The following is a 20,063-nucleotide window of genomic DNA, read 5'->3' on the forward strand; positions in this document are numbered from 1 at the left end:
ATGGTAAACATGAATAAAGACAGTAGGTATTTAAATCAACAGGTAGATTAATAGAAGACAGAAGTAGATAGATGCATATACTAAGAGATTAATCCTCCAAAAAATATCATGGTAAAATTTATCTTCTGTTACTGTTTCTTCTGACCAACCAATGAGAGCGACCATTATTTGTTCTCTTTGAAGGGCAAAGAGATGTTAATGTCTAGTTTTATCCAATTAATATATAATGCAATGTATATGTACAATCTGTTTTATCATATGTAGGAATTTTGGGTGTGTTTCTGGTCAGTAACATCCCAATCTAGTTGAGAAAAAGATGTTTCTTAAGATCTACGCTAGCCACCATCCCTTCATTCTAAATGTTCTTATTCTGAATAACTTAATATAATTTTAGAGGTCTGCATAGGTTTGAGTAGCATTGTAGGGTATTACTGAGTAGATATATCTCAAAGTTATGCCTCAATGATATATGTACTGTCCTGGTTTTGGCTGAGATAGAGTTAATTTTCTTCTTGGTAGCTGGTACAGTGCTTTGTTTTGGATGTTGGTAACATGCTGATGTTCTTGTTGTTGCCAAGTAGTGTTCAGTCAAAATCAAGGACTTTTCAGTGTCCCATGCTCTGCCAGCAAGCAGGTGCACAGGAGGCTATGAGGGGGCATGGCCAGAAGGTGAGCCTAACTGGCCAAAGGGTTATTTCACACCATAGAACGTCATGTTCAATATATAAACTGGGGGGAATTGTCTGGGAGTTGTTGGATCACTGCTCAGTGATGGGCTGGGTATCGATCAGTGGGTGGTCAACAACTGTACTGTGCATCACTTGTTTCTCTTGAATTTTATACCTCTCTCCTTCTCTCCTTTTCATTCCTAGTATTAGTATTATAATTTATTTTGTTTCAATTATTAAACTGTTCTTAGCTTACATCTTATTTCAGGGAGCAAGGGGCTGCGTGGTACTTAATTGTGAGCTGGGCTTAAACCATGACATCTACACAAGATGACCTTTCCCAATTAGAATCATAGAATGTTAAGGGTTGGAAGGGACCTTAAAGATCACCTGGTTCCAAACCCCCTGCTATGGGCAAGGGCACCTCCCACCAGACCAGGTTGTTCACAACCTTATCCAACCTGAGCTTGAACACTTCCAGAGTTGGGACATCTACAACATCCCTGGGCAACCTGTTCCAGTGTCTCACCGCCCTCATAGTAAAGAATTTCTTCCTAATATCTAACATAATTTCCCTTTCTTTTAGTTTGTACCCATTACTCCTTGTCCTATCACTACAGTTCCTGATGAAGAGTCCCTCTCCGGCTTCCCTGTAGGTCCCCTTCAGATACTGGAAGGTTGCTCTGAGATCTCCATGCAACCTTCTCTTTTCAACACTAACATCACTTACTCTGTTGCCAAAGATTAAAATTCCATTCTCTTTACTTGTCATTACTAACCATATTCTAAGTATAAAACTAGGTCTTCTTTATTGTTTTTTTTTTCCTATAAGAAATAAATTTTAGAGGATTAATAGATCAAACAAGGGACTAAGTGCTAATTTTTTTTTTTTTTAACTTATTTGGCAGGAGATAGAACTGATGTGCTGCAAATACCTGTAAAATCACAGTGCTTGCAGTACCATATTTACTGGAAACAAGGTACTATTTAATGAGAAAAGGAAAAGAAACTATTGCAAGTAATTTATAAAGACCTTAAATGCCCAGTGGGCTTTGTTACTCACAGCAGTGGAGAGGAGGTGAGCAGGGGGAAAAGACAGACACCAAAAAAAAGCACTAACCAAGAAAACACAAGGTCTGTGAATGACAGACATAAAAGGAACATTCTTGTAGTCCTAAAGTAAAAGGCATTATGAATTGATGGTTGTCATATTATACTAGAAAGACTGCCTTAGTCTTTTTTTGCATTTTTGGTGGTGGTGTTTTACTGTGTTTTGTCTCCTGGACATGCTTTTAAAATAAATTATCACACTCTTTATTATTGTTTCGTAATTCACTTAGTTGAATGCCAGACTTTTCTTCCAGAAATCCTGAGAATACTAAATAGAATAAGAAGCAGACTAGGCCTACATCATCATCGGCTTTCAGGATGAAAAAAATTCCACAGTTCAAATAAATAGTCCTTTCTTTTCCTTGTTACTTCCTGAAAACAAAACAGAGGTGCTGATAGAGTAGAGAGGGGCGAAGACACCAACAAAAAGTAGAAGTATTTTAAAAAATGAATAGTGTGTGAAAAGTCTCATTAAAAAAAATAAAAATCACAACAACAAGAAATTCAGTCTAAGATCTAAAATTCTTTCATCCATCTGTCACTAATTAAAAAGAATGTCAAAGAACATATGGTCTTGAAACTACAGGGAGTTAAAAAAGAAAATGAAAGAAGTTGCACTAACAGTGCACTTAAATAACAGTTTTCAGTAAGTGCCTGACAAATCCCACAGAAAGGTATGTAAAGGACAGGAGGGTGACTTGGAATGAAGGACCACAAAGAATTCAACTGGTATGATTTTTTTTTTTTTATTTTTCTTATACTGCAAATTGCAAAAGTGATAAAAAACTTCCCTTGGAAAACACAAGGGAGACAGTCTGAGAGAGAAGCCAGACTCCTTCTTTTAGTTTGTATGTCAGTGTTTTCCGTGAGTGTCATGCTTTTATAATTGCTTTTGTTGATCATCTCTTCCTCTAAATTTTACTAATTTCTATATTAAAAAATCATGTTTGACTTTTTCTATGCCTTTAAATTGAATTCGTTATTAAAGACTGTAGTTTTCAAGAATTTAAAACCTCTTACTTTTTCAATAATAATGGTGTCTCGTGTCTTAAGTTTGGTCAGAAAAATGAAAGAAGAGTGTGAAATATTTTTGTTTAAAGAATATCGTTATGTAAAAAGTACTACATTAGGAATTCTAAATTAATACTGTTTTATTACTCCTACTTATTGTAGACAGAATCTAGTTCAGTAGTCACATATAATTTTTTTCTCTCTTTAGTTGTTCGCATAATGGTGTTTATTCTTTAACAACATAATCATACCTTCCTCATAATTCAATCTAATTGCATTGTGATTTTTATATGAGGAGTATTACATTACTCTGCAATTTATCTTTTCTGCTTTTCCTCCTCAAAGTAATTTTCTGCTCCTTATCAGCCCTTCTTCCATGTTCATTCATATTCCTATCAATTCTCCTTTTTCTCTGGTATTAGTTTTTCTGGGGGGAAGGAAACATGCAATAATTAAGTAGTGAGTCTGTAGGACATGCATCCTTATCAAGAATTAAAAAAAAATCCCAAAACACTCGCCCCTCAAAAACCACCACTTTTTCTATCCAAGACGCTTCATCTAAAAAGGTCCTATCAATCAAGTTCCCTGGTTGAAAATTAAATAAAAAAATGCTTGAAAAACTAAGAGCACTCATCTTATTCAAAAGCTTTTCTTTTCTTAATAATTCTAAAAAACAACAGAATTTATAGGCTTCTTGATGGTTAAAACCTATAAAAGATCATTACTGAAGCAAAACATTTTAAAATGTTAAGAAAAATACCTTGTTTGAAACATGAACTTGTCTTCAAAATTTCATTCATGAAATGGGATGAGTTGCACATTTGTTTTTTTTTCTCATTTTAAGAAATGTTTCCAAAATCTCTAGAAATCTAAGTTGTGAAGATTACTTGCAGTCAAGGACATCCATATATAACAGATCTCTTCTTGTATGTACTCTATCAATCATCCACAGATTTCTGGAAGCTGGGAAGTCTTGAATTAGAGCGTAGAAAAATACCCACAGGCTTTTTCCAGGACATTATCCCCTCATAGTCTCAAAAATTCAGAAATTTACATTGTTGATGATAATAATTTCCAGGTACTCTGCCTGTACCTGCTGGATTCCTTCAGGATTTTCATCGTTCCTATAACATGAGACTTTCACATGTCTTCCCATTGATCTAGGTTGTTATTATAAATAAGAGACGGAGGGAGGAAGAAAGAACAGTTTAATTTTATTTCTCTAGTCTAGTATCTGCATGTCCACTGACTGTTTGGTTCTGCCTGCATTGTCTCTGATAGCTGTAGAGCACACAGGGCCAGACAGATCAGAAAGATGGGTCGTCAAAAATGGCCAGGTCACACACAGACCATAATGTGGGATATAGAAATGTACTACCCATGATACAGTATACTGGTTTTGTTTGGGATAGAGTTAATTTGGTTCCCAGCAGCTAGTATGGGGCTGTGTTTTGGATTTGTGTTGAAAACAGTGTTGGTAATTCAGGGATGTTTTTGTCAGCAGTGCTTACACAGCACTGAGGCTTTTTTCTGTGCTTCACCACACCCCTCTAGTGAGGATGCTGGGGGTGCACAAGAAGTTGAGAGGAAACACAGCTGGGACTGACCCATGGGATATTCCAGACCATGTGGTATCATGCTCAGCATATAAGGCTGGGGGAAAAGAAGCAAGGAAGGGATGTTTGGAGCAATGGCATTTGTCTTCCCAAATCTCTGTTACATGTGATGGATCCCTGATATCATGGAGATGGCTGAACACCTGCCTGCCCATGGGAAGTAGCAAGTTAATTCTTTGTTTGGCTTTGTGTAATATGCTCAGTTTTTGATTTACCTATTAAACTCTCTTTATCTCAACCGATGAGTTTTCTCACTTTTACCTTTCTGATTCTCTCCCCCACCCCACCGGAGGGAAATGAGCGGGTGGCTGTGTGGTGTGACTTCCCAGCTGGGGTTAAACTATCTCTAGAAGTGTACTAGTCCCCCTATTTTTATCCTAGAATTATTTCCTTCATTCCACATTAAAACCTTGATTTTTTCTGGTGTGCAAACTTGATTTTCATTGATGTGAATCACAGATCCCAAAACTATGACAAGGAAGACTATCTCCTCTATAACACCCTGTGGAAACTGACCACCTATTTTAACCTCCCAAGGTAGTCTTTGCTTCTTATATTTCGCTCTGATAAATAGAATAGCTTGCGCTTTTACTTCTCTATTCCTTCACTTAATGTTGTGTTTTACAGATCAAGAAATATTTTTGCCATTGGCCTCTGAACTTGGCTCATGGTCAAGCACAAGTAATACCAGCCTCATATTTGGAATTTTTTCCTAATAACACATATATTGCTTTCTGTGATTCCACAGATTGCTTGAAAGCTTGGTTCTATGCACCTCATCAAAAATCAATTTAATATTATATTTGATAAATTAGTAAGATTCTCAGTCATTGCTGAGATTTGTGAAAGTGGAACCTTTTGGCTTTTGTGTGATGTATTCAGCCTTGAAGAACCAAGGTCTGAATTCTTTACTTCCTCAAGTGTACTTAAAAACAGAGCAGTGCATATGAATCATAGTTCAAGTATCCTGATTATTGAAATAGAACAATCAAATAAGTATCAGATTACAATCAATTTAAACTATTTTTTCTGGCTGAGGCACTGGAAAAGAGGAATTATACCATTTGTTATTAATTTAAGAATGTTTTTAAGCCCAGCTGTGGCTTTTCATTTTTAATGTCAAAACAGAAAAGGTGGGGGAAAACAGAGCTGAAGGAGGAAGAATTTAAGAGAAAAAAAGTCCAGTCAGAGATTTCTAGAAAGAACTCAAACCCTATAAAAGTGTAGGATCCAAGAAACTACATCAAAGGCTGCTGAAAGACCTGGTCAATGTCCTTGAAAACCACTCTCTGTCATCTTCACTGGACTGTGGAGATTTGGGGATTCCTGATTGCAGAAAAGCACTTATCATACCAACTTTCAAAAGGTGATAATCCAGAAGACTAAAGGCCCAGGTGAAATTGTTGAGTAAATCTTTCTGAAACACATTTCTGGGCACATAAAAACAGAAGTGATTTGTAACAATTAGCATGAATTTATCATGGGTAAATCTTGCATGACCAGTCAGATTGCTTCCTGTGATAAGCTGCCTGCTTGTGGCTGAGGGAGGTGTGGTGGACATCATTTGCTTTGGTTTTTAGAAAGGTTTTGACACTGTTTTTCAGATTTTCTGCTATTCAAGTGAACATATCTGGGCAATCAGATAGACAAAACATCAGTGAGGGGCTTTGTCTCAGAGGATAGTTGTTAAGGAACCATGTTCCACCTAGAGAATGGTTACAAGTAGAGTAGCATAGATATCTATCTTGGGGATCTTTCCTGTGTAACACCACATCCTGGAGTAAGAGATGAGGTGAATACTCATCATAAACTGAGATAGCTTCTGTGAGATCAGGAGCTGCTGCCATGTCACACAGAACCAGCTCCGCTCGGCTCCAGTAGACCCATCACTGGCCAAAGTTGTCCAGTTGAGTGGGAGGAGTAGGAGAGCGGCTGGGTGGGCATCTGGTAGTCAGCCAAGATTGAAACCCAGTCATGGTATGGTATTTCTCACTTTAAATTTTCTACCCTTTCTATAAATAGGCATTTTTTCATGTCAGTGTTCATCTCTGTTTACAAGGATACTGTTAAAAATTCTTTCAGTTGTCAATGGAGCAACAAATGTATAATGAACAGGCAAATGTGTGATTATAACAAGAAGCTCTAATAATAGCTCTATAGTAAGAAGATACTCTATAATAAGAAGACTCCTGATATTTTACTTCCAGTAAGGAGGAATTTCTCTTCTCTAGGTTTAACCAGAGAGTGTCATTGTTGTCATTGTTATCCACTCCTGTAAGAGTGAAATAGCAATTGTAACTGTGGAACAGCAAAGGGAATATTTTCATTGACAGACCAGGGTGTTGCAGGATAGCGGTCATTGGCAGAAGACACACGACTTGGCAGCTGGTTTGTTTAACTGGTTTTTCTGTTTCATTTTCATGGTGTTTACATATCCAATTGCTTTTTGGCGGAAAATTAACAGCATAGTGAGATGGATTTCTGGGTGATTTAAAGAGGTGTGACTTGAGTGAAATCCCTAATGGTTCAATCCATCAGTTACAAATCTGACCTTCTTCAATCTAGGTTGCTCTTTATTTTTCACGATGGAAAAGCTGCTAATCCCCTGTTGGTTAATTTCTCTTCAAGGTCTGGTTCTGAAATACAGCTCATCAGCTCACATATGAATGTTCCACAGTAATCATAAACTGAAGTTAATTCCCAGTCTCTCCTAATCACCATGGTAACACACCCAGGCAAGCACAACTAAGAAATGGAGGTACCCTGAAAGATTTTGTCTAAAAAAGCAAAAGCTCAGTCATGTTCTGAGCACAGAGAGCATTTTTGTGGATATTTTCATGGGTACTCTGCAAGTCTACCTTACCTTCCATGAAATGACTCTGGAACCAAAACACACTAGAAAATAACAAGATAGCCATTCCATTTCAAATATCCCGGTGGTATTAGGTTTCAAAATTCTACATGTAAAGCAATGTAAAGCAGCATCTATCTTTTTCTGATATGCACCAAGATTTGTTCATTCACTGCTTTTGTTTTTCTTCTTTCAGTGTGAAATAGCATTAGTACCATCTCAGTAAATTTTTAAAGCCTGGAAATACAAGGACATATGATTCCTGGACAGTCTCTTCCCTCTTGGGTAACTCTCAGTAGTATCTTCCATACAAGATGACAGTGTCACAGCAGCTATGAAGTGGGTTTCAAGGTAGTTTTTAGGTATAAGAAATTTTCAGACCAGTTTTCCATTTCTTTGGAGTGTGGATTGGAATGCATGATTTACAGACAGCTGAGTACTACACATGATGACTTATGACAAGTAAATTTGTATATCACAGAACACTTAATGTGCAGTTTCCGCTAAAAAAAAACGGTCATTCACAATTTTAAATTATTTATGACATGTTTTCTGTTACCTGCTACATTTGTACCCCACTGACATCTTGTCAAAATCCAAATACACCTGTTTGAGAGCTGACAAAGAGAAAAAAAGTAATAACTGAAGCAATTGTTATGCAATTGGGCCTCCCAAGATTGCATATACTTAGCAAACTTAAACAGGACACACTTGTGTTCTTTTTTGATACTAATTGTTCTGAATAAAGTCTAGAAAGCAAAAGATTCCTCATTCAAACACAGCAAAACAGATGGTAAAGAATGCGTGACAAGTGTATTACTTTGCTCCAGCAAAAAAATACTGGAAAGTAGCACCATGGAAAGGGACCTGAGGGTCCTGGTTGATGACAAATTGAATATGAGTCAGCAGTGCCCTGGCAGCCAGGAGGGCCAACCATGTCCGGGGGGGCATCAGGGAAAACATCTCCAGCTGAGTGAGGGAGGGGATTGACCTGCTCTGCTCTGCACTGAGGCGGCCTCACCTGGAATATTGTGACAGTCTTGGGCACCATGATATAAGAAAGATATTAAGCCATTAGAAGTGTCCAAAGGAGGGCAACAAAGATGGTGAAGGGCCTTGAGGGGAAGCCGTGTGAGGAGTGGCTGAGGGCGCTTGGCTTGTGCAACCCAGAGAAGAGGAGACTGAGGGGAGACCTCATTGCAGTTACAACTTCCTCGTGAGGGGAAGAGGAGGGGCAGGCACTGGTCTCTTCTCTGTGGTGATCAGTGACAGGACCTGAGGGAATGGCCTGAAGGTGTGTCAGAGGACTCCCCAGGGCAGTGGTCACAGAACTAAGCCTGACAAATCTCAAGAAGTGTTTGGATGACACTCTTGGGTACATGGTGTGACTCTTGGGGATGGTCCTGTGCAGGGCCAGGAGCTGGACTTGCTGATCCTGGTGGGTCCCTTCCAACTTGGTATACTCTCTGATTCTGTGATTCTGTAATTGGTCCTATATTGTCTTTAACTGCTTCATGACTACCTTTAGTGTCTGCTTGTCTTCCATTACACTTTTGTTTCTCTACCTCTTACATACTTGCTTCATTGCAATCTGTTGTGAACTCTCTTTGCTTTCTGTGCTTCACTATTGTACTTGTAGGGAGGACTGGGTGCACGTACTGGCAAAGAGTGACCTTTCATTCTTTCTATGCTATTGCTGTGCCTCAGCGTTGGAGTTTGCCTTACAGATTGAGAAGGGCAGTGAGAGCACAGAAAACAATATGTACATTCTCAACACTGTACTTATTTCCTCAACTTTTCTTCAGGAAATAAGTTTATTGAGTGAAATATTTGGGATTTGATAAGTGATTTTGTTTCTTCTTTTTTCTTTTCATACTGTGAGAGCAGAGTGTTGTGGTGTTGAAGACAAACCAAAAACTTGTTCATAAAAATACTTTTCACTATGTTTAGTTTTCTTGAATCTGACATCTATCTGGCAAAGCAAAAAACATCAGAAAAACTGAATGAAAAGTCACGTAGCAAGCTAAGTGACTCTAAATTTCCCTCCTTCCCTCCTTTTCCTCTCAAGCAGGCTTGCAATGTTAGTCATTTCAGAGCCATTAGAAAAAAATGTCTGTGTCCATGCACAATGACATTGCAATAGAATTAAAAAAATATTCTCACTGTCATAACTACTGTGTTTAAAATGGGGGGAAAAAACTAGAAATGCACTCTGGCAAACGAGAACAGTGGCTCATTAGTCAGAGAGAAAACAAGGGAAAAAAACTCTGAAACAAATACTGAAAAAGTAGACAAGGAATAAGGCAATGATTCCTGTATTTGTTAACAGCCAGAGACAATACTGGAGCTACATCAGGAGGCAGTCCACAATTATTTCAGTTAGGAGGAGGTAAATGTTTTCGATTTGGACAGGTCACACCCAAGTCCTACTGAACTCTGTATTGACCTTGTTCCACTCTGTGCCTTTTATATACTACAGCAAAAGAACACAAAATGTGTGTTGACAACTTTTAGCAGCCACAATTCTTGTGGTAGAACTGAATAATTTCACTGCAGAAACAAAAGCTTATTAAACTGGACATTGTAAAAGCACCTAAAAAAATGTAATCTCACTTCAAAGAAATTATAATGTGAGAATAATGTATGTGATTACAGGTCACTGCACATGGACTGACTGGAGAACACAAGAAAATACTGAATAATATCAATGAAATCACCTATCACTGAGTGCTGCCAGTGCATGTTTTGCCTTGAGGTACGAGGGTTTATGTACAAAAAATAGAATGTTTGTCTTCCTGCACATGAGATAGTACCTTTACCATGGATTCAATTAAACGGTTTAATTAAACTCTGTCTGAAAGTTCTATTATATTCTATTCTATTCTGACCATGTTCTTATTTTATTATTACTCTTATTCTTTCAGACAATCTTTCTAGTATCCAAAGATTTTCCACAGTGTTTTGAATATGACTAACAACTCTCAGCTGTTGATTTTCTCCTCAACCACCTCCTGAGAGAGAAGTACCTGTAATGATGGGACTTATTTTGCTTTGTGCTCTCCCTTTCTTCAGATGCATATTGCTAGGTATTGTTAGAGAAAGCACTTAGAGTGAGAAGTGGTGACACTTATGACAGTTCCAAGTTTCTGAAGTGAAATACTTTGCAGCCTTGGACTGCCCCCTGAAAATATTCCACTTTTCTCTCATTTACTCTCCTGTACCTGCAGACAGCTCCTTGTGTCAAGGGACTAAAACTGTCAACAAAATTCTTCATCTCAAAGATTTAGGTGATGTTTTTTCCTTAAGTATCCTAAGCCAAGTGCTGGAATACTTTGAAAAGAACATGCAAGACCTTGACCTTCATTCATTTTCTAACAAAAGGCAGTGTACAGTAGAGTGGCTGTGGATATGTGCTGTGGTAGCATGCTCCATTCAGTATTTTTGAAGTACCGTAATCCTTGTGCCCTGGTAGGCCAAATTGCCATAGAACAACTGAGACATGAGGAAAACATGAAAACTCATCATCCGTGAGGATGAGACAGTCTTTTACTTGGAGCTAACATTATCTATAGTTGAGGTGATGTGAACATGAGGAATCCATATGTACTGAGAAGAAAACTTGCTGGTATTATGAACTTCCAAAATTAAAAAATACAATTAAAAAAAAAAATAAAAAATAAAAGTGTTGGGTTTTTTTCCTTCTGTTAAGCTGTTGGGGTTTATTTGTAACCAAAAATAGCAGAAATAATTCTGTTACTCCTTCACTGGTTTAGTTTGCACAGAGCTTCCAGGGGAAAAATATACCTATTTATATGTGTGTATATATACAGGTACATATATATATTTATAAATATATAAAGATAGATATTGTTCACACGCATATTTCTGTATATGTCGTTGTATGCACTGAGTGGGAGAAAGATGTATCAAGAAAGTAAGATCTGAAGCAAGCAGGGTGATCAGCTGGGATTAAAAATTTGGCTCCAAGACCCTGCCTGTGTGATTCAGATTGAGGTACAGTGAACTAGAACCCAAACATATGTTTTTGACAAAATCCTCTTGGCTCTGAAAATTTCATCTTTTTCTGTTGCAAGGGAAATCAAAACTGAGAACTGAAAAGCGACAGTGAAAATGTCTTCTTCTCTGCTCAACTTATCTAACTTTGCATATTCCCATCAGATCTGCTGCAAAATCAATGCACAAGAGGGAAAAAATGTACCTATGAAAAAGCTTTAGATAAAAACTAGTTTTATAGATCACAAACTGTGAAAATTTTCCTCCTGTCTTTGCATCACTCTCCGAACAAGAGGATTTTAAGCTATTTAAAACCAGTGTTAATTCTGCTGAATTAAAATGAAGGTATTTCATTACCGGGTATTAATTTACATCACACTGGTGTAAATAACTAGACTATGCAGATGATCACCAGAGTAGAATCGATGTTCAGCCTTTATAATTTTATAATTCAAATGGTCTAGACTTTAACATACAAGTAGTCACTTCTAGGTATTTTCATTTTCTGACATGTTTTTGTTTTTTCAAAGGGATCCTCACATTTGGAAAACTCATCCATCAAACCAACTACTTAAAAATGTTAATTGGTTATGATGATACAAACTCCTTACATTTTTCCAAATGAAGAAGTGGAAACTAGAGGAGTGAGTGGAAACCAGAGGAGTGACATAATTTGCTTTCAGATTCTCTCTCAGAGAAACCAAACATATGAAACTCAGAAAAGAATTTAACTTTCAGACAGAGAATTTGTTTTTTTTTTTTTCCTTGAGCTTGTAATTTGGGACAATTTTCTAAGGATTTTACATTTTCTTATCTATTTTCCTTCAAGGATGACAACAATATATGTCAGCTGAAATTACTATTGAATCTTATTTGCCAGAATTGTAGTTTTTCTGTTGAAAAGAGACAAAAAAAAGCTTTTGAACTCTGACAGTGTGGTAGTTCTGGGAGAGATCATCTCTAGAGATAAAGTGTCTATCACTTTACTCTGAAAGTGGAAAAAGAAAATTACCTATACAGTGGTATTTTTGTGTCACATTCACATTCTACTGGGTGCAAAACTAGAAAGCCAGATATCTATCCATATCTATATGTCTATATCTGTATATTACGTCAAACAAGGAACATATTTAGTAGGAAAGGAAAGAGATTTATGAAAGGACTTTGAACTCCCCACCCACTTGGGTCTTTCTAAAATGCTACTGCACTTTATTTCCAGATTTGCAAACCCTCCCAGCTGGAAATAGAGAGCCAAGGAGGATTTCAATGAGCAGAACATGGTATAATAGACTGAAAAAGAGGAAATCTAGTCCATGTTTTCACCTCTGCATTCAGGCAAATTTTCAGCACTTTCAACCTCTGAACTTCTAAACAGTTTGAAAAAGTTTCAAATGTAATTTTTGAAGTATTTGAGTGTATATCCTAATGGTGGTCTTTGCCAACTGCAGTATCTTCACTTGATCTATGCTGGGTGGTCAAGCATTGGAAGAGGCTCAATCCATGGAGATGTGTAGATGTGGCACTTTGGGACATAGTTTAGTGGTGGATTTGGCAGTGCTGGGTTAATGGTGGGATTCAATGATTTTAGAGATCTTTTTCAACCTAAATGGTTCTATGATTCTACTATTCTCTAGCTTTGCTATCATCAAACTTTCAGAGAACTGCACAAATATTCATAAGCCAACCGTGCCTGCCCACCATTGTCATCGTGATCTCCCTTTTCATGTGTTGTATAGTTTGATAGAGGAAGTCCCTAAACAGATTCACTTGATCCATCCAACATGTTTTCATTGCAAAGTACAATTTGGTGATTGGCAGCTTTTTTTGAAGTACTGGTGCACCAAGTCCCATATAAAAATGTAAGAAGATGTGAAGCTGAAGTATAGTCTTTGACCTAGTACTCATCTTCAGGTTAAGTTTCGGAGTGTATTAAATGAATTAGGTCCTAATGATGCTTTATATAGCCCATTGACACACATCTCGTCAAAAACATGTCAAAGATGCTGATGTGAGATTACTTATATCTACTGTTTACATGTTGTGACAGACAGATCTTTAACCAGCTCTTTCCCAGCCAATATGAATACAGCATTCAACTCTGCCTCCTCAATGTTTATGACAGGAGATATTTAATTCTGATGGTAAAAAAGTTATAAGAAAGAATCAGAGGAGTTTTGGTACCAACTTTCTGTAAGGCAATTTGTGATGTTTTAAGGGGAAAAAAACCCACCAAAACCAATATGATGGAAAATAAAACCAGCATTCTACAGGACATAATGTAGAGGCAAAGTGAGTGTGAAATTCTCAGTTTAAGTCAAGCCTGTGAAGAACATCCTTCACTGTAGAGCATCATATGTAATATAATGTTAACACTTGGATGCTAATTGTCAAGGTGACCCACCAGCTGCTTTATTTTTTCATGATGACATGTGCTCTATGTCTGGGAACAATGGTGTCTTGCTGTTCCACAAGGGATGGTGAGCCAGGAGCCAAACACGGTAACAAGACAAGTGGGTGCATGGACCTCACTGACATGGAGCCAGGGCAGCAGGTCAGGGTCAGACACAGTCCAGGGATCACCTAGCAAGTTTATGGCCACAAGATGGGTCAGATAAAGCCACAAAGTCAGGACAGGACATCCATGTCAGGATGGGAGAGGCAGAAAACTAGGCCTAGACGTAAATGCTGCACACGTAGGAATCTGTAGTAGAGGCTGAACTTAAAATCGGCTCTGACCAACCCTCTCTTCAGCTTACTTCACAACTGGTCTTCTCAGTACAGGATCCTTGACCTCAGCCAGTTGAATTCCTTAACCCAAACACCTGAACTCTCAGAAGGCTAGAGCCTGCTCAGGATCCCAACAATAGTACATAAAGTTCAATAAATACTTTGATAACTAGGCCAAAAATAAAAAAATAATCAATAGATATTTCTGAGGCTGTTAATAGTTTTTGCCAGTTTGATTCCCCCTCATATTGTTTTCATTTCATTATCACACTGTGCAAACTGTTTTGCTTCCAAGGTAGTACGTGAAGTTGTTCAGAATACCTGCAATGGAAGCACAAGACTTGTAGCTGATCACACTTTCTTTCTCACAGTAACTGAGGAGCTGTGAACCATCAGCCTAAAATGCAACGTTGTACTGTGACAGAATGAACTGTAAAAGATCTGATTGTGAAGTCTCTCTTTTTCTGCTATATAGTGTTCACACGCAATAGAAATGACCATAAATGGAGATAACAATTTTTCAGGAAGACGGGTTTCCCTCACTTGAAATTCATGCATTCAAACAGATAATATTTGTGTTAGAACCCAGGTACTTTATCTGCAATGAGAATGCCCCAACCATCTTAGAGTGATCTGGAATAAATCTTACAGTCTCACTTTTAAAAATGTTTGGTTTGGAATAGGATATTAAGTTTGCATTGATGTTAAAGATGATAATTTTATAACCTAATGATTAAGGAGTATATACCAGTCCTGCACTACTTGGATACGTTTCACCAAATGAGTTTTCTCCTTTAGGAGTCTATATATCTATATCAAAGTTACTTATGATCTCCTTATATTAATTTGATAGAAATTGGCCCAGTTGAGGTGCAGTTCAATTCTTACTAAAATTCATGTATTTATTTCTCCAATCAATACAAGGACAGCCTAAAGTGATCAGTTCAGTGCAGCTGTCAAATTCTAATATGGTGATGCTGTGGTTTAGCCCCACTTGGCAGGTCAGCCCCACACAGCAACTTGTTCACTCCATCCCAGTGGGACGTGGGAGAGAATCAGAAGGGTATAGGTGACAAAACTCGTGAGTTGAAATAAAAGCAGTTTAACAGATAAAGCAAAAGCTGCACATGCCAGGAAAGCAAGATAAGGAATTCATTCATCATCACTTCCCATGGGCAGGCAGATGTTCAGCCATCCCCAGAAAAGCAGAGCTCTGTTGTGTATAATGGTGACTTAGAAAGACAAGCTCCATAACTCTGAATGTCCCCCTCTTTCTTCTTCTTTCACCAGTTTTTATGCAAACAGGATGCCATGTGATCTGGGATATCCCTTGGGTCAGTTGGGGTCAGCTGTCCCAGTTGTGTCTCCCTCTCAGCTCCTTGTGCACACTCAGCGTCCTCACTGGTGGGGTGAGGAGTAGGAAAAGCCTTGACTCTGTATCAAAGTGCTAATCAGCGATAATAAAAGCACTCCTGCAGTATTAGCACAAATCCAAACCCACACTGCCCACTATGGATAAAATTAACTCTATCCTAGCCAAAACTAGTACAGCTTATTTTCATTCCAGCAGACAGATTCACATTCTGTTTCTTAACTCAATTCAAATAATCACTTTACACTCAGGACAGTAACAGAACCAGGAAGCAATAAAGATGGGGAGAGTTTATTTCCCTCTACCGGCATATGCAGTTCTCGACTTTGTTTTCAAATGTTGTGATATCCACAGTGAACCAGGCACTGAGAGGACACAGGTATAAACTGAAAAAGATATAATTATGTCAATTAAACTTTGAATATGTGGCAGATCTTCATTCAGGCTGCCTGTTTCGGGCTATATTCAGAAGTTGACAAGAGAGCAAAAGAGCAACCCTTGTTTTAGGTTTCCTACTTTTTTTTTAAACTAGAAAATGTATTTACTTTCTATCTACTAATTATTTGTATTACAGTGTATTGAATCACCAGACTCCAATAATGAAGGTCTTCGATGCATCCAAGGCAGAACTGCAGAATCAGCAGAGGCAACACAGTTTTCTTGAGCACACAAAGCAACTCAGTATTAAGACAACTGAGCCTATTTCTGTGGTTTACACACGTAATTACATTCACTTTTTTCCTTTTATCCCTATCAAAGTCACTAGGAAAACCAGCACTCTGTAAAAACGCACAGTGATACATTTCTATATCTTACAAAAAACCCCAACATACACCTCCTAAAAAAAACCAGAATAATGAATATTACTTATTATCTTCCATGACGCTCTAATTTCTGGTAATTGGAACTAGCAACATAAAATTAAGTTCCTTGGTCTCTTGGGAATGCCAGGTTTTAGCCTGAGTGCTCCTGGATGTATATGAATGTATGTGTCTGTGTGTCTGGTTGTGTGCAAAACCCTGCAAAAGCAAGTTATTTATCATTTACACCAGTCTACATAATTTTAAAATACTTCTGATACGTTGCCACTGCAGGAGATTGTATATACAATAAAGCAAACAAGAGCTTCATCCTACCTGTTATTAACCATTTCTCTCTCAAGAATTACTACCTGGCTATAAAATGGTTCACCCGTGAAACAGGAAAATTTACTATGATCAATTTTCTTCCCTGATATTCTGTTCAGTGTTAAACTTCACTCATAGTAACAGAGATTCTAAATTCATGCTTAGGGCAGGGAAACAAAGATTCTTTATCCTTAAGGTTCAGAATGGCTAGATAGTTCTGTTGGAAGCCAATTATCAGACAGTGTTTCTATGTCCATGTAAACTGGGAAAAGTTAATGTACTTGGAAAAAGGAAAAAATACCCGATTCAATTCTCTGCAGGAATTTGCAGCGACTAGATAACATACAACTTTCCTGCAACTACTGTAAAAATCATCTTAAAAAAGGAAAAGGAATATCCAGTTGTTAAAGTAAACAGAATCTTCTCCCAGACTTCTCCTTTCCACACAGTAATTGGTGATCATGGAGGTCATGATCACCTATCAATGATAGCTGACCGACCAAGCCTTGGTTGGTTGCCATATGCCCAATCAACTGCCCAGTCCTCCCTCCTGCAACAGGACAGAGGAAGAAAAGTGGGTAGAAAAGTTCATGGATTACCAAAAAAACAGGTGGATTGCTTAATAGTTACTGCTGTACGTGAAACAGACTCAGTTTGTCAGAAAGTAATTTAATTTAATGCCAACAAAAATACATTTGGGTAGGGGGGAATAAACAAAAAAATGTAATCAAACAACACCTTGTCACCACCCCCTTTTTAACACAGACTCGACTACCTTAATCTTTTCAATAAAGAAATAAATAAGTAAATAAATGAATGTTTTGGCTAGTGGGAAACAAAAGAACAAACATTAAAACAAGTGGAAAATGCAAGTGGAAACTCTCTGTCCTTATCTCTGTTGAGTATACCAGGCAAAACAGAACAGATTCAACAAAATGACAAAGAGTTCATAATGTCTTACATTTTGGTGGTGAACTCAGTTTTCAGGAAAGTCAAAACAGTCAGTTAATATTCCTCTAAAGATGAAAGTTTCCTGTGTTTCTCAAGTCAATCCTAATCTATAGTCATAAGTGGGATGCATTTGTTTGTTTGTTGTCACACTGTATGAGTTATGATGACATTGAGTAACCTAGGGCAGCAAACAGTATCAGCAACATAGAGCTGCATATATGTTCTGGTAGCAAAATTTGGATTATATAAGACATTTTATTGTCCAAAAACTCGTCGTCTGGAAGTGAATAAATTACCTCAGAAAAATGGGAAAATTATTTGGTTCCTTTTGAATTTTGACTTTCAAAAAGCAGCTAATTATCTTAGCTATTTTTATAGTGTTAATGTAAAATCATTTACTAAGTCAGTAAATAAAAAGAAAGAATACTCCTCTAACATCACCAAAGTTTGGCATATGTTTTCTTGTCTACACAACTCTTCCTAGGCTATAGCCAGAAAACTTTTTAAGTATTCCTGAATAAATGGACTTATTCCTATGAGAAACTCGTTAACTCAAGTAATCTTGATAGTGAACTTTACCACCTTACAATCCTTGCTCAGCTATCTTCTTTCTCCTTTCAGAAGCAGCTACGTGTGATTTTCTACCATTTCTCTTCCTGCTCTTAGGATTTGGGCTGAGGAACTTGGAGGCAAACCCGTTTCATAACACTGGTGAAGGGTCTGGAGCACAAGTCTTGTGAGGAGTGGCAGAGGGAGCTGGGGGTGTTTGGCCTGGAGAAAAGGAGGCTCTGAGGGGACCTTACCGCTGTCTAGAAGTACCTGAAATGTGACTGTAGCCAGGTGGGTGTCGGTCTCTTCTCCCATGTAACAAGCGACAAGACAAGAAAATGTCCTCAAGTTGTGCCAGAGGAGGTTTAGTTTAGATATTAGGAAAAATTTCTTCAGAGTAAGGGTTGTAAAGTATTGTAACTGACTGCCCAGGGATGTGGTGGAGTCACCACCCCTGGAAGTGTTCAAAAAACATGTGGATTCAACATTTAAAGACACATTTTAATGGTGAACATGGTGGCGGCACTAGGATGATCTTAAAGGTCTTTCCCAACCTTAACAGTTCTATGATTTTGTGATTCTATACTCTATTGCCCAGGGTTTATCCTGTGTCAAGAATGACTGTGCTTAAGGCATGGTTATTGACTCAAGGTATGGTTATGGACCCAAACCCAAACACCTGAACTGTGTGTAAACTAAACTTAAGTAGAGATCACTTCTCCCAGAGTTGCTTACTTCACCCTGAAGATGTAAAAAAAAAAAACCCAAACCAAAAAACCCCAAACTCTTAGATAGCTGCCTGTGGCCTGCTAGAAGTGAAGCAAAGGATGATTTCCTTAATAGTTTTGGAAATTTCCTTCAGCTTTGACCTTAAGTACTCCTTGATTTATACCATTGGAGTCACCCCAGAGCCTTGTCTGACACTGCTTTCTGGTAGGCACAACTACTGTTTAAAATGTGAGCAGAGCATCAGTGCCCTGAGCATGCAAGCAGTCGCAGTCTGCAACAACAAAAGCCTGACCCACTAAGATTTCAGTCAAGGGCTTCAAAGAAAATTATCACTGTTTAAGAAAAGCATATGCTTAAATCTGTCTTCTAAAAAGAAGGTCATACGTTTCTGAGCCCTGTGATAGACTTCCCACTTCATTTTGATCCCCTCAGTCTTAACAATAGTCATCTAGTAATTCCCTACTTCATCCCTATAGGGATAACAGCATTTCCCCTAACTTTTATTTTTTCTCTCTATTATGACCCTGTCTCCTTCTTTGTGAATATTTATGTGGCAGCTAGCACAGCAGGACCTCATCCTTGACAGACAGATTTTCTATTAAAAGAACAAAAAGATATCACAAAAAGTAATAGATGGAAATCCTCCTTAATTTGTACAGAGTGCATCAGGCTACTGCATAGATATTATACACACATGCACATAGATATAAAAATGATTGAAAACTAGTTGAGAGAAGCAGAGAGCTATGCTGAATTTTATAAAAATCTGTCAACCTAGTCAGCTGCTCAGAGCGTACCAGGATGGCTTGTGATGCCTTTGCAGACTCTGAGCTGTCATTCAGGCAGGAACTGGGTGAAGATGCTGATGCTTTAGGAATAAATTCAAATTATTACTGTGATGGGGATGTGACCATTCCCATGCACTCTGATATTATTGCAGATATTGCAGTGACACACATTATCTTCCCAGCAGTTGACATATTTCAAGAGACAGAAGGGGAGGGGGAAAAGTTCAACCCCATATACAGTGTTTTATCTAGAAAATTAAGTTTTCCTTGTTTTATTTTCAACCAAATAAGTAGGCAGCCTGACTTTCACAGGATATGTTTTGTGCTCCTGAAGACACTTATCTGCAGCAGCAATGTGCTAATGATTAAAGGTTAGATTCTGCTCTTGTTCTTACAATGGGAAATGCTTTATTCAGAATCCAGTCCCATAGGGGTAAAGCAAATTGCAAGGGAACGTCCTTTCATGGAGGGAAAAAGTAAAATCATGTCACTCAAGCCATACCCTTAGGAAATCAATTTACCTCACAGCACCTCAAAAGACATGTCACAG

General features: G+C 37.9%; 1 long non-coding RNA gene across 2 annotated transcripts; it reads left to right on the top strand.

The window, feature by feature from the left end:
* Positions 1–6,294: 6,294 nt before the first annotated feature.
* Positions 6,295–18,179, top strand: LOC113948160. 2 transcript variants are annotated; one of them, XR_003528021.1, is made up of 3 exons: positions 6,295–6,387; positions 9,912–10,011; positions 18,114–18,179. It is a non-coding gene; the product is annotated as an uncharacterized LOC113948160 (long non-coding RNA). The 2 variants fall into 2 exon arrangements; XR_003528020.1 differs by lacking the exon at positions 18,114–18,179 and adding an exon at positions 10,729–10,854.
* Positions 18,180–20,063: the final 1,884 nt, after the last annotated feature.

The sequence above is a fragment of the Corapipo altera genome, unplaced genomic scaffold (assembly GCF_003945725.1).
Source record: "Corapipo altera isolate COAL_440 unplaced genomic scaffold, ASM394572v1 51, whole genome shotgun sequence".
NCBI classification, from domain to species: Eukaryota; Metazoa; Chordata; class Aves; order Passeriformes; family Pipridae; genus Corapipo; species Corapipo altera.